Here is a 12,913-nt window from a genome sequence, read left to right as displayed (position 1 = left end):
CAGCCATCTGGGAAATCTCACACATTCCCAGGACTGTAGTCTGACACTGGGATTAGTAAGTGAAAAGTATAAACATGCTTTAGTTTTGAAAATTGGCTGCAGAAAATGCACAGGAATTTTGAATGTAATGACTGTAAATTTAAGAAATTGTAAAAAGTTGGCATTCATATTTACAGTACACTAGCTATATTCAAGCTGAAAAGGCAATATCTGTTTTCTTTTCTCTGAAGTGGATGTTGAATTGAATAGGTTTAATCGTCATTATTGATCTTTCATCCCCGACCAGTGCAGAATTTTAGCAGGTGTTTGACATTTTTGGGGGACACCACTTATTTTACCTGAGCAGATGTTTACTGCGAGCAAGAAAGGTGAAGACACACAAAGAGGAAATAAGTAGGAAGAGAAAGACAGAAAAAACGTTGCAAAGGGAGAATTCGGGAGCCTGCACGAGTGACACAGAGGGGCGGGGAGTTTCTAGAGGTGAATGGTAGAACACTAAGGTCGAATCAAGACTATGCAGCCTTGGTATTCGTTGCACTGATGTTTAAAACCAGTGGCTGCGGGTTTCTGAGTAGAGCTTTGGGCGCCAGCACTCATTCTATTACACAATAAGCCCTATCCCCAACTATGCAAATCCATATCGGAAAAACTTAGTTGGTGAAAACCAGACAATCCATTATACATTTTCAACCTGCACTCAAATAATAATGTATCCATTAGCAGAAGTGCACTATCTCTGGGGAAACTATCCAGATATGATAATAATGATACAGAAAGGTATTGCCATTGGATTTATAGCTTTGTGCAAATCCGCGTGAAAGAATCAGTGATAACATTACCATAAGCCCGATACATTGAGTTTGATTCTCAATCAATCAATCAATCAATCAATGACATTTATAGAGCGCACTACACACCCGTAGGGTCTCAAGGCGCTGGGGGTGGGGGGGGGTGCCGCTACTGCTCGAACAGCCAGGTCTTCAGCTTCTTCCTGAAGGAGAGGTGGTCTTGGGTCAGGCGCAGGTCGGTCGGGAGGGAGTTCCAGGTCTTGGCGGCCAGGTAGGAGAAGGACCTTCCTCCTGTAGTCGCTCTTCGGATGCGGGGGACGGCGGCGAGGGCGTGGTTGGCTGATCGGAGGTGGCGTTTGGGAGCGTAGAAGTTGATTCGGCTGTTGAGGTAGCTCGGGCCTTGGTCGTGTAGGGCTTTGTGTGCGTGGGTGAGGAGGCGGAAGGTGATTCTTTTGTTGACGGGGAGCCAGTGAAGGTCTCTCAGATGTCCGGAGATGTGGCTGGTTCGTGGGATGTCGAGGATGAGTCTGGCTGAGGCGTTCTGGATCCGCTGGAGTCTCTTCTGGAGCTTGGCGGTGGTACCGGCGTAGAGGGTGTTGCCGTAGTCCAGTCGGCTAGTGACGAGGGCCTGGGTGACGGTCTTCCTGGTCTCTGTGGGGATCCACCAGAAGATCTTCCGTAGCATGCGTAGGATGTTGAAGCACGCCGAGGAGACGTTGTTGACTTGCCTGGTCATGGAGAGGGAGGAGTCCAGGATGAAGCCAAGGTTGCGTGCATGGTCTGTCGGTTTGGGTGCGGTGCCCAGGGCGGGGGGCCACCAGGAGTCGTCCCAGGCGGAGGGTGAAGAGCCCAGGATGAGGACCTCCGTCTTGTCCGAGTTCAGTTTCAGGCGGCTGGTCGTCATCCACTCGGCTACTTCTTTCATCCCTTCGTGCAGGTTGGCTCTGGCGGCGGCGGGGTCGTTGGTCAGGGAGAGGATCAGCTGGGTGTCGTCGGCGTAGGAGATTATGCTGAGGTTGTGTTGGCGTGCGATGGCCGCGAGGGGGCTCATGTAGACGTTGAAGAGGGTGGGGCTCAGTGAGGATCCTTGAGGGACGCCGCAGATGACTTCGGTGGCCTCTGACTTGTACGGTGGTAGGCGGACTCTCTGTGTTCTTCCGTCGAGGAAGGAGATGATCCATTCCAGCGCCTTGTCCAGGATTCCGACGTTGCTGAGGCGCTGTACTAGGGTGCGGCGGCAGACAGTGTCGAATGCCGCGGAGAGGTCTAGGAGGATGAGGGCCGCTGTTTCTCCGTTGTCCATCAGGGCTCGGATGTCATCGGTGGCGGCGATGAGGGCGGTCTCGGTGCTGTGATTGGCTCGGAAGCCGGACTGTGAGGACTAGTCCTATTGAGCAGACTACATTTACAGGCTTTCCTATATGTGATACCGAATCAAATTAGTGATTGGGTTGTCTCGCACCACTTAAATCCTGCAGAACTAAGAGTAATGTGCAATAATTAGGTTAACAGCCAGAGAGGAAGCCATTTACCTTTTCTCTTTGTCATGGGATTACCAGTAATCCATTCCTATTTTCAAGCTACATTGGTGAAACAGGCAGGGGTTTCATGCTCTCTCTGTCTGCTACTTGAGACAGCCTTAAACTATAAGACAATGTTACAATGTTGCGTAGTTAGTGGTAATACACCCTCTCATGGGTCTCAGGAGTATATTGTGTGAAGATTTTTGAAAAATTAATTTGTAGCAAATTTGCTATTTTTTATGGTAAACAAAACAAACCCTAGACACGCCATGTTGTCTTGGTATCAATAATGTAAGGCATTGATAGAGTATCTCAGAGACTTGCTGTTCCGGTAGGTCAAACATTCCAGTCATCAATTTTTTGTGCGCATCAATGCAATGCCCTAAGTGCGACGGGAATGCCCAGACGTTGCGTCCCATGCCCTCTGTGCCACTGGAACCAAGGTGGATTTAACTATTAAACTTTAATCAGGGTGAAACAGGTCTTGGGTTGCTTGAGTTCCAGTCAGGGAGGACATGGCCTGGCATTTGAGCTGGACTGTTCCTATTGGAGCAGGGTCAAGACTGATTTGCTGTGGTAGGGTCGAAACTGAGGTGACATGTTGTGTAAAATAATGATGAGGTATGATTTATTTATTTATTTATTTAAGGTTTGTGTAGAGTGCGTAGTAACCCGTGAGTATCCCAGCGCTATGCCTAGTAAGTCAAGAGGAGACGGAGTTCAGGGATGTGCAGAGAAGTCAGGGGAAGAGAAGGGTTTTCAGCGATTTTCTGAAATGGAGGAGGTTGGGTTCTGTTCTCAATTTTAGAGGTAGCGAGTTCCAGTGCTTCGCTGTGTTCACAGAAAAGCGACGTCCTCCTGCACGGGCTTTTTTCACTCTGGGTACTACGATGAGGTTCTCGTGGTCTGATCGGAGTGCTCTGGTAGGTCTATAGGGGGTGATACAACTTTTAAGGATGGGAGGGCCTTCATTATGGAATAGTTTGTGTGCCAGGCAGAGGGCCTTGAATACCACTCTTTCTCTGACAGGTAGCCAGTGCAGTTTCTTCAAGGCAGGTTTTGCTGAAGTTCTGGCCGGGGTGTCCGTGAGCAGCCGGGCAGCGGCATTCTGGATTTTCTGTAGGGTGTGAAAAGTGGCTTCAGGGGCTTCCAGGTAAATAGCGTTACTGTAGTCCAACCTGGACATAATATGGCCTTGGATCAACAGCTTCCGGGAGTTGGAAGGAAGCAGGGGGAGCACTTTCCTACATGACCTAAGAAGGCCGAAACAGATGCCAGCCGTTTTCTTTGCCTGCGTTCTAAAGGTAAGGTCTTTTTCTAACCATATTCCCAGGCTCTTGACCTCCGTCTTGGGGATCGGGGTTCACCCAGACAGGCGGGCCAGATGTTGGGAGGCAGGGAGAGCCCTTTTTGTCCTAGGAGCAGAATTTCGGTTTTGGACCCATTAAGTTTGAGTGCTGAGTCGTTCATCCATCGGTGTATTTTGGAGAGACAGCCATGCAGGTTGGAGGGTTCTTGCTTGGGGTGAGAAAGGGTTACCACCAGCTGGGTATCATCAGCGTAACTGATGATCGTCACTCCAAATGGGGTGACCACCTCCTCCAGTGGGGCCATGTACACGTTAAATAACGTAGGGCTCAGTGACGAGCCCTGAGGCACTCCACACCGGAGGGGGATAGCAGAGGAGCGGCTGTCATTCTCCCAGACTTGGAAGGAACGTTGGTAGAGAAATGATGAGAGCCATTTCAGAGACTTGCCCTTCACTCCGATGTTTCCCAGGCGTTGTGTTAGAACCTGGTGGCTGACAGTGTCGAAGGCCGCGCTGAGATCCAGGAGGATCACTGCCACTGATCCTCCTGTGTCTAGAATGTCTCTGGCTTTCGCCACTGCCGCCAGGAGGGCGGTGTCCGTGCCTTAACCTGGACGGAAGCCCGTTTGGGAGCTCTTGAGCAGATAGTTAGATTCTAAGAAAAATGACAGTTTTTTGTTCACTAGTTTCTCAGTGACCTTGCCAATCCATGGGAGGAGAGAAATGGGTCTATAGTTTGCTAGGTCCTCAGGGTCTAAGGAGGGTTTTTTGAGAAGTCCTTTAATGACCGCCGCTTTCCAGCTGGGAGGGACTTCACCTTAGGATAAGGAGGCGTTGATGAGAGCGGTAAGCGGGGGCACTATGGTGTGGGTGACTTTTTTGAGAAACCGTATGGGGACAGGGTCACTGGGGGAGCCACTCTTGATTGAGGCAAATGTGGCGGCTACCTCCTCCGTGGTAACTGGGCCGAAGGAGACAAGGTGCGGAGCAGGTGGTTTCGGGGAGGAATTCATCCGAAGAGGAGAGTTACCCTTATCACCTTCAATGAAATCAGATTCGGTGGGGAGTAGAGAGGCGAGAATGTTTTTGATTTTTTCATCAAAGAAGGTTGCTAGTTTGTTACATTTGTCCTCCGCTGCATTGGAGTCCAGGTATTTCACTGGAGGGTCGGGGACATGGAGGAGTTCTTTCAGGATGAAGAAGGTTTCCCTAGCAGAGCAGGAGGAACTTTTTATTTTTTCCTCATAAAATGCACTTTTGGAGTTACGGAGTGCTAGTTTTTATGCTCTTATGGATGTCCGGAATGCGTCTTTTTTGTTAGCAGACTTGTCCTTCCTCCAAATGCGTTCCGACCTTTTACATCCCTTCCGTAGAGCATTCAGTTCAGGGGTGTACCATGGGGCAGGATTGATCCTATTGCCATGTTTGAGGGTGCTGGTTCGGGGTATGAGGCTGTCTAAAGATTGGGTAAGCCAGTCATTGAATTCTATATCTGCCGTTTTAGGATCCGGGGAGGGGAGGGGATTGGATTCCCTTAGCTTAGCTGCCCAGTCTTCCGGTACAAGCTTGTGCCAGCATCTAACGAGGGTCCTAGCTTTAGGTGGTTGAATCGGAGTAATTTTGAGATGCCAATCCATGGGGATCAAGAAGTGGTCTGTCCATGGAAAAGGAAGGGGTGGTTCCTAAGTGAACCTGGTATGTCCAGAAGTAGGTCCCATGCTCACAGTGCCAATGGAACCAAGCTGCACCCAACTGTTGAACTTCAATCAAGAGAAACAAGGTTGCTTGTGTTCTGGTTCAGGGAGGATCTCGCTTGGCAGTTTGGGCTGTTCCTATTGGAGTAGGGTCAAGATTGATTTGCATAGGCAGGTCCCAATCTGAGGTGGCATAGTGTGAAAATAACGATGGACTGAGATGCGGCACAAATAATTACCAGTGGGTCAGATAAATTCAAGCATTCCATTATCATTTTCTTGTATAAGTCAGTGCTATATGTATAGCAAATAACTTGTCACGTCAGAGATTGAAATGATTGAAAAATTGTAATTGGGAAAAGCTTCAATTTAGGGTTCTTGTAAATCAGGCTGCTACCAAAGTTCACTCTGTAAAGTTGCTACGGCATGCTAATCTCATATTTGGGTAAGAATGCCTCAAGACATGGAGAGGAAATAGTGGGGGCCGTACTGTGATATCACAATTCAGCCACACGGTTAGACACCTGACTATACCATAACTCTGGAAGCTTAATATACTGCTTCCGTTCATGAGACTCACATTTCCGGGCCACGGAGGTGGTCTACAGCAGGTTCACAGGTGGAGAGTCGTCAGGAGTTTGGTAAGCAGCGAGGAAATTTGTTGCATGGTTGCATGTACTCCCCTCAGCACCGGTAGCTTACTCTGGCATCGGCGCGCGGAGAGGCATGTTGTTTATGTATCATTGCCTACCCGTTCTTTACAAACCTCACTCCCACGGGCGCTACGAACTCATGGTTCTTTTTGTATCATAGAGTTCCAGGCGTGAAGAATTTTCCCCTGCCGTGAGCCCATGCTATAACGCTCTACAGACGAAAATGTGAGTACTTGTGTCAAGACACTTGATAAACCTCGTGTCTCTTCTATAATTTTGGCGAAGGTGTATTTTTAACGTTACATTTACATTTTGTTAATGAATCATTTTTATGTAATGGACGCTCAAACAACCAAATGGATTAAAATAACTTTTCCATTTGCGCTCCTCTTTACTTATGAGTTGATTGCGCACACAGGATGGCTTTAAATAAAACCCCTTGTATTCGAGCTCTTGAAGAAAGACATGGTAATTGAACTATGATAGCCAATGGATACTTTAGGAGCATTTATATACACAATTTTGTGAATTCTTGCATGCCCCACAACGGGTGCTATCTTACCGCAAAGGCTGCTTCCAAATAGAATTGTGGGATCATAAATTAGATGTGGTTGCTTGCACAACAGTAATAAATGAATTTTATTATTGATTTAAACTCGGTAATCAAGCACATTTACAATCATAATTTTATGTTTTGTGTTTTGTCATATATATTGATTTATTACAGAAAAAATCCCTCACATATAGGAGGAGAAGCACTAGAAAGTTCTGGTGCCTTGGATACACATAAGGTCGTATTCCTTTTAATCATATCTTTTTTCTTACCTCAGATGGCAGTGAAGCCTTAGTGTGCTCCACCCATTTGACGTATTTTTGTTTGGTCCTGATGAATGCTGAGCTGAGTATGGCTCTCTACAGCAGAAACATGTTGATCTCTTTTTTCTATATTTAGGACTGGGTGGTTCAAATTAACATAATCACCAATTCGTCCGACTTTTCACTCACATTTTAATGAAGTTAGAGCTACCCTCTTAATAAAATAATGTTTTTTTGGGGAGTAGTCCACACTTCTTTTAACTCACTGTAACAATTTCTTTTAAAGAAAAGAACCCAATGAAGACAAATGGCAACCAACTGTCTTGTTGGTGCCTGAGGGCTCTTTTTCTTTATTTTTTGCATGCTTCACGAGATTGTATGAATGATTATAGTCTGCAGGTTTCTTCTCTATAATGAAAACAACTGACTAATCCTCTCCTTCTAGTCACTCTTTTGTTGATTCATATATACCATAACGTAACCAGCAAGCAAATCAGCATACTGATTTATGAAATTTGACAATCGCCCTAGATCTTATAATCCTAACTGACTCAGGGAACATGGTAGAAATTCGAATTTAATATGCCTGAACTCAGAATAATAAAATACATGTTTTTTTTGTAAAGTTGGTTTTAATATTCTGTGTTTGAAAATACCACTTTTAGAAAGTAGGTATTTTCTTGCCTAACAGTCCAGGCCTGCCTCTGCTATGTTGTGTATTCCTTGTCTGGGTTTGTGAGTGACAGGGCTGGGGGATTCCAGGAGGCGGGCTGGGGGATTCCAGGAGACAGGCTGGGGCAGCCCAGTGGTGAATAGAGAGATCAGCATCTAGATGGGAGGGAGGAGTTGCACCTGGGACCTGAATAGGGCTGAGCCTTTCCTTTACAATGCTGGCTCCACCTCCTGAGGCTTGTCTGATGTCTCTGCCCTGCACTGTGAAAGGAGTGAAGGAATTTTGTTAACAAAGTGCTCCAGGGCTGTGCTTCCCTCCCCTGTGCTGGCTCCACCTCCTGTGGGCTGGCTGATGTCTCTGCCCTGCACAGTGAATAGAAGGAAGGAGTCCTGTAAACAAAGTACTCAGGAACTGGTTTGGACCAGGCAGAGGCCTCTCTGTCTTCAGAGAACGAAGGATTTGGGGGTATAAATATTGGGACCCAGTCCCAAGAACTTTAGATCACTTCTGGAACAAGAAACCTTTTGCCAAGGAGAAGAACCAAACGAAGCTGCAGGAGTTTGGACTGCCCCTCTGCCCGTGTGCTGTTTGCTGGGTTGGCCTGCAGTGGTTGCTTCATTGCTAAGGAAAGAAGAAGGAACTTTTTAAGGACTTTCATCATCTACAGAATATTCTCCAAGGGCTTGAACTGTGCTTGCCTCCTGCTGAAGTCTTAGGGACCTCCAGCTCCCCCTGTGAATTTCCTTGCTGGGAATTCTATCTACAGACATTTGCGTGTCGCTGGGAGCTGGAAGTGCGGCGCATCGAGAGGAAGCGTGTCGCCGGCGCAGCTGAAATCATCGCATCGCCGAAGAAGCATGCTGCCACCGCATCTCCCAGGAAAAGTGTGTTCGTCGAAGCTGCCTGCTGTCGCATCACCGGAGAAGCGTGACGCCATCGAGAGAGTAGCCATCAGACCACCGGTGAAGCGTGTCACAGGGCCTGTCGCGGTTCCAAAGTACAGACTCGTCGCAAGGCTGCCAGGGCGTCTACACATCGTCATCGCCGCATCAAGGGCGCCATCTTCTCGCATCACAACCAGATCATTGCATCGCATCGAGGCTCCATCTTGCGCATCGCAACGGGCCCGCAGGCCAAGAATCTACGCATCACCTCCGCACCGGTAAGGATCATAACGCATCCCCTACTCTGCGCATGAAAATACCCACGACAAAAGGCCTAAAACAGGGTTGTGTGCTTGCACCAACCCTGTGTAATCTGTACATGGTCGACCTCCCAAAGTTACTGGATGCTTGCAACTCAAACTCACCAAGGATAGGCGGTAAAACACTGACCAATCTTATGTGCGCAGATGATGCAGTTCTGCTAAGTTATACTTACGTCGGCCTACAGCATCTACTGATGGCAATGCAGAACTACGCCACAGAAAACAATTTAAAAATAAATCTACAAAAGACATGCACAATGTCAATACACAACAACAAAAAGAAATGTCAGAGAAACTGGTTCCTTGGTGACACAAAAATCGAGTCAGCTGAGGAATATAAGTACCTAGGAGTCACATTCGACAACGGAGGGACGTTAAATCCCAGATAGAGGAAACAAGAAGAAAGGGTGTATTAATGGCTCTAACAATGAAAAATCTTGCCAACAAACTAACCGGGCCGACTCTGACTCATCTACTAAAGGTAGTCCAGGCCAAACTACTGCCTTCAATTGCATATGGTAGCGAAGCCATGCAGGCATAGTTTGCAAAGGAATTGGACAGTACACAGGTTAAAGCCTACAGACAGCCTCTGCCTTCCGAATTACACCTTTCAAGCCCAAATAAGGCTGGAGTTTGGGCTTCTACGACAAGATCTTGCAAGGCATGGGGTATATATCATCTGCTGGTTCAAGATCAACAGCGCCACCACTAACTTGCTTAACCATCTGCTGTGGCATGATGTACAGCATAGGGAGATTTCCCAAGCCAGAGATTATCTCCATATAGCCCTGGAACGTCCCAAACTCAAGGGGCTATGGGATGCCCAAATTGGCTATCATAACTTCAAAAAACTGGTCTGGAAGACCATCAAACAAATCTCATTGGTGGAAGACAAGGCAACCTTTTCAAACAGAGATCATGCATGGATGACCCTCAACACATATAAAGCATTCGGTCCTCAAACATACTTCAATCAGGGGTACCCCCAAGGCAACAAAAATGAGATTTATGAGGCAGAGACTGGGAATTCTGCCTTGTGCTCAGCACCATCCACCATGGCAAAGGCAAGCATCAAAAAACACCTGCAGTCTGTGCAATGCTAAATCAGGTGACATAGTACATTTAATCTGCCTATGTAAAGGAATGCTTCAAGCATGGTGCAATTTCCTAAAAAAACTATTCATTCAAAAAGGCATTCGTACCAGAAGGCAAGCTGTGTTAGCCTGTCTAAATCCAGAAAATATCCAGCTAATTTGCAGTCTAGTAAAATTCCTAACAATTGTCCAACAAAAACTGCTTAAGAACGTGTAAGACAAACAAGGCTTAGCCTTCTCATTTTACCTATCTCTGGGAACATGCGACAAAAAACGCACCTTAAATTAAATTATGATTAAGATCTGGATTCTGGCCGATGTGCTATGATGCTAAAGCCACTGTGGGCTACCTCTAAAGAACATACAATAACTTTTTTTGATGTTGGAAAACCGTTTTACCACAAATGGATCATTTGTATTTTTTTGTCGGTGAACTGGATTGTTCGTTTTTACTCAGCAATCATGGGAAATAAAAATGACCAAACTGGTTACAGTAAATATGTTTTAACTGCCAGGTTTGAATTGCCATCCGTCCCAGCAGTTTCCTTTCGATGGGATTACTTTTTTTTTTTTTAAAAGACCTTTATTCACAGAACAAAGAGCAAGTTGTACATGGCACATAACAATATATGGTAGATCGATGCATCACATCCTGTTCGTCTAGCTTGGAGATGTAGAACACAGCCATTCAGCCGGCATCCCGGGGGCCCGGCGGCATATAGTGCAGCAAGCAGCCAGTATCAACAGTGCTTAGTCTCGTCTCAATTATAAAGTGCACATAACCATGAGTGTTGCAAGTAACAAAGTGTAACACGTGCCCAAGAGCCTTATTGACGTGTGAAAGGTCTAGGAACTATCGAACAACCCCAACCTACCCCAACCCTCCCTCGTGTGCCAGCGAATATGTACCCAGTGCAGTATACCAACCAGTGCTTACATCATGTTCATTCTGCACTGCCTACAGCTATCATCCCCGGAGACGTAAAACGTGACCCAGGAGACCTAAAGGGGACCACGCTAGTGCCATTGTTAAACCCCCCTCCCCCCTCGTCCACAGCCCTCCCCTGAGTAATCTACATCAACTGTTCTACCTGTCCCCCCGGGGAATCCAGGATGTCCAACGCGTCGTCTTCGTCCGAGTTCGCTTCCTCAGTCTGTTGTGCGTGTGCCTAGAAGAGGCCGCAGAAATTTTTTGGCCTGCTCCTAGGAGGGAGTAACTCACTGTAGAGTTCTGACTGGGTACAGCAGAAGAGCAAGTCGCCCGCCCATCTCTTCTTGGTATGGAGTGGTCCCCTGATCCAGCACTGGGCAACTACCCTTCGGGCCACTAGCAATGCCATATCTACAGGGCGGCGCTGAGTAGTCGGAAGCGCCTTAGAGTATCCCAGTAGCGCCAGCGCTTGCCCGTTGGCCAATTCCAAGCCCAGGATCGTGCGGAGCTCTGAGAAGACTTCTGCCCAAAATCTCTGAATTCCAGGGCAGTACCATGCAACATGGATGAAATCTGCTATTGACGCATTACAACGTTCACACTCTGCGGACTGTCTGAGTCCATAACGATGCAGCCTCGCCGGTGTGTAGTACACCCGCTGAAGAAACTTAAAGTGCACCAGTCTATGCCTACCATTAAGGGAGAGCTTTCTCGTGTTTGAGCAGCAGTATCTCCACATGTCGTCATCAATCTGCATTTGCAGATCTCTTTGCCACTCCTCTCTGGCTTTGGAGTGCTGGAATTGCTGATGTGCGACTCCCAGTTTGTTCATTTTGGAGATCAGTTTACGTGACGACACGGATTTAATGACATAAGTGAGCTCCGGTACCTCAGGGGGTTCCTCCATGTCCGGGCCCAGCACATCCTTGAGTGCGCTTCGGACTCTGTGAAACTGGAACCGCTGCAAGAGCGTAGATCCCGTTAGAGCAGGGGAGAGTTGTTCCCAGGTTTTCGCGACCCCTGCTGTGAAAAGATCTTCCATTTTCGAGAGACCCAGTGCGCGCAGCGCCTCCGTAACTCCCTTTTCCCTAAGTGGACCCAGCCACAGAGCCCAGTCGATCTGCAGTTGCGGTGAGTACAAGAAACTATTGTCTCGTGCTCGGGACAGAGCATGCCATGCATGATTAGTAGATTTAAGAGAGTCTAATTGGCCAATAGTACGGTCTTCCGGGAGGCAGACTGTGGCCGGTAGGGGAAGGGGTTCCGCAAACAAGCGTTCCAAAGTCACTTGAGGTATACGCGGGTCCCCGTGTATCCACGAGTGCAGATGGGCTGCCTGTGCGATACGATAGTATCGTTCCATATCGGGAGCCCCCAGCCCCCCCTTTTCACAAGGAAGCATCAGGGTCGTCCACTTAACTCTGGGTTGTTTACCGCCCCACGCCAGCCTGGTGAGCACCTGCGTGAGCTGTTTGAAGAAGGCCTTTGACAGGACCACCGGTATGTTGTTAAACAGGAAGAGAAACCTAGGCAGCACTATCATTTTCATGAGAGCTATCCTGCCCATCAGGGAGAGCGGCAGTTTACACCAAGCATCCATATCCTCCTCCAGCCTAGCGAACGCCACGCCATAATTTTCTCTGATTAAAACATCGGGGTCAGTATGTAGTTGTATGCCGAGGTATCTAACCGGATCAGTAGTCCATTTCAGGGGGTACTCCATGTCAAAGGGCTGAGTCACTGGCGTCAGTGGGAAGGCGGTAGACTTATCCCAGTTCACTTTCAGCCCAGAGAGAGCGCCAAAGCGCACAACCTCACGCAGGACGGATGAGAGATTTGTCTCCGGGTTACGGACATACAGGAGAGTATCATCAGCATACGTTGATATGCCTATTTTGTACGTCGGAAAGCTAATGCCTTCCAAGCTATGATATTCCCTGATTGCGCAAGCCAGGGGCTCCACCACCAGCGCGTATAGAAGAGGCGAAAGGGGGCATCCCTGTCTAGAACCTCTGCTAATAGCAAACGAGTCCGTTACCCTATCTCCTATCTTCAGTCTCGCTGTGGGTTGGTAATACAAAGCCCCTAACATCTGCAAGAAGGGCTCTCCCAGACCCAGCTTCCTGAGGACTCTGATCATGAAAGGCCACTCCACAGAGTCAAAGGCCTTTTCCATATCTAGAAAAACTGTCAGGGCAGTATTTTCCTGGCGCACGTGCTGCATC

The 12,913-nt window shown here is 47.8% G+C and overlaps 1 protein-coding gene across 1 annotated transcript in view; it reads right to left on the bottom strand.

Moving 5' to 3' along the window:
- CTSF (cathepsin F) overlaps positions 1-12,913 on the bottom strand; it is a 429,275-nt gene that overhangs the window by 10,965 nt on the left and 405,397 nt on the right. The gene's annotated exons all lie outside the window — the stretch shown is intronic.

This window comes from Lissotriton vulgaris, chromosome 9 (genome assembly GCF_964263255.1).
Source record: "Lissotriton vulgaris chromosome 9, aLisVul1.2, whole genome shotgun sequence".
In the NCBI taxonomy this organism is placed as follows: domain Eukaryota; kingdom Metazoa; phylum Chordata; class Amphibia; order Caudata; family Salamandridae; genus Lissotriton; species Lissotriton vulgaris.
The sequence above is the reverse complement of the archived record's forward strand: the minus strand, read 5'-3'. Positions and strand labels throughout refer to the sequence as shown.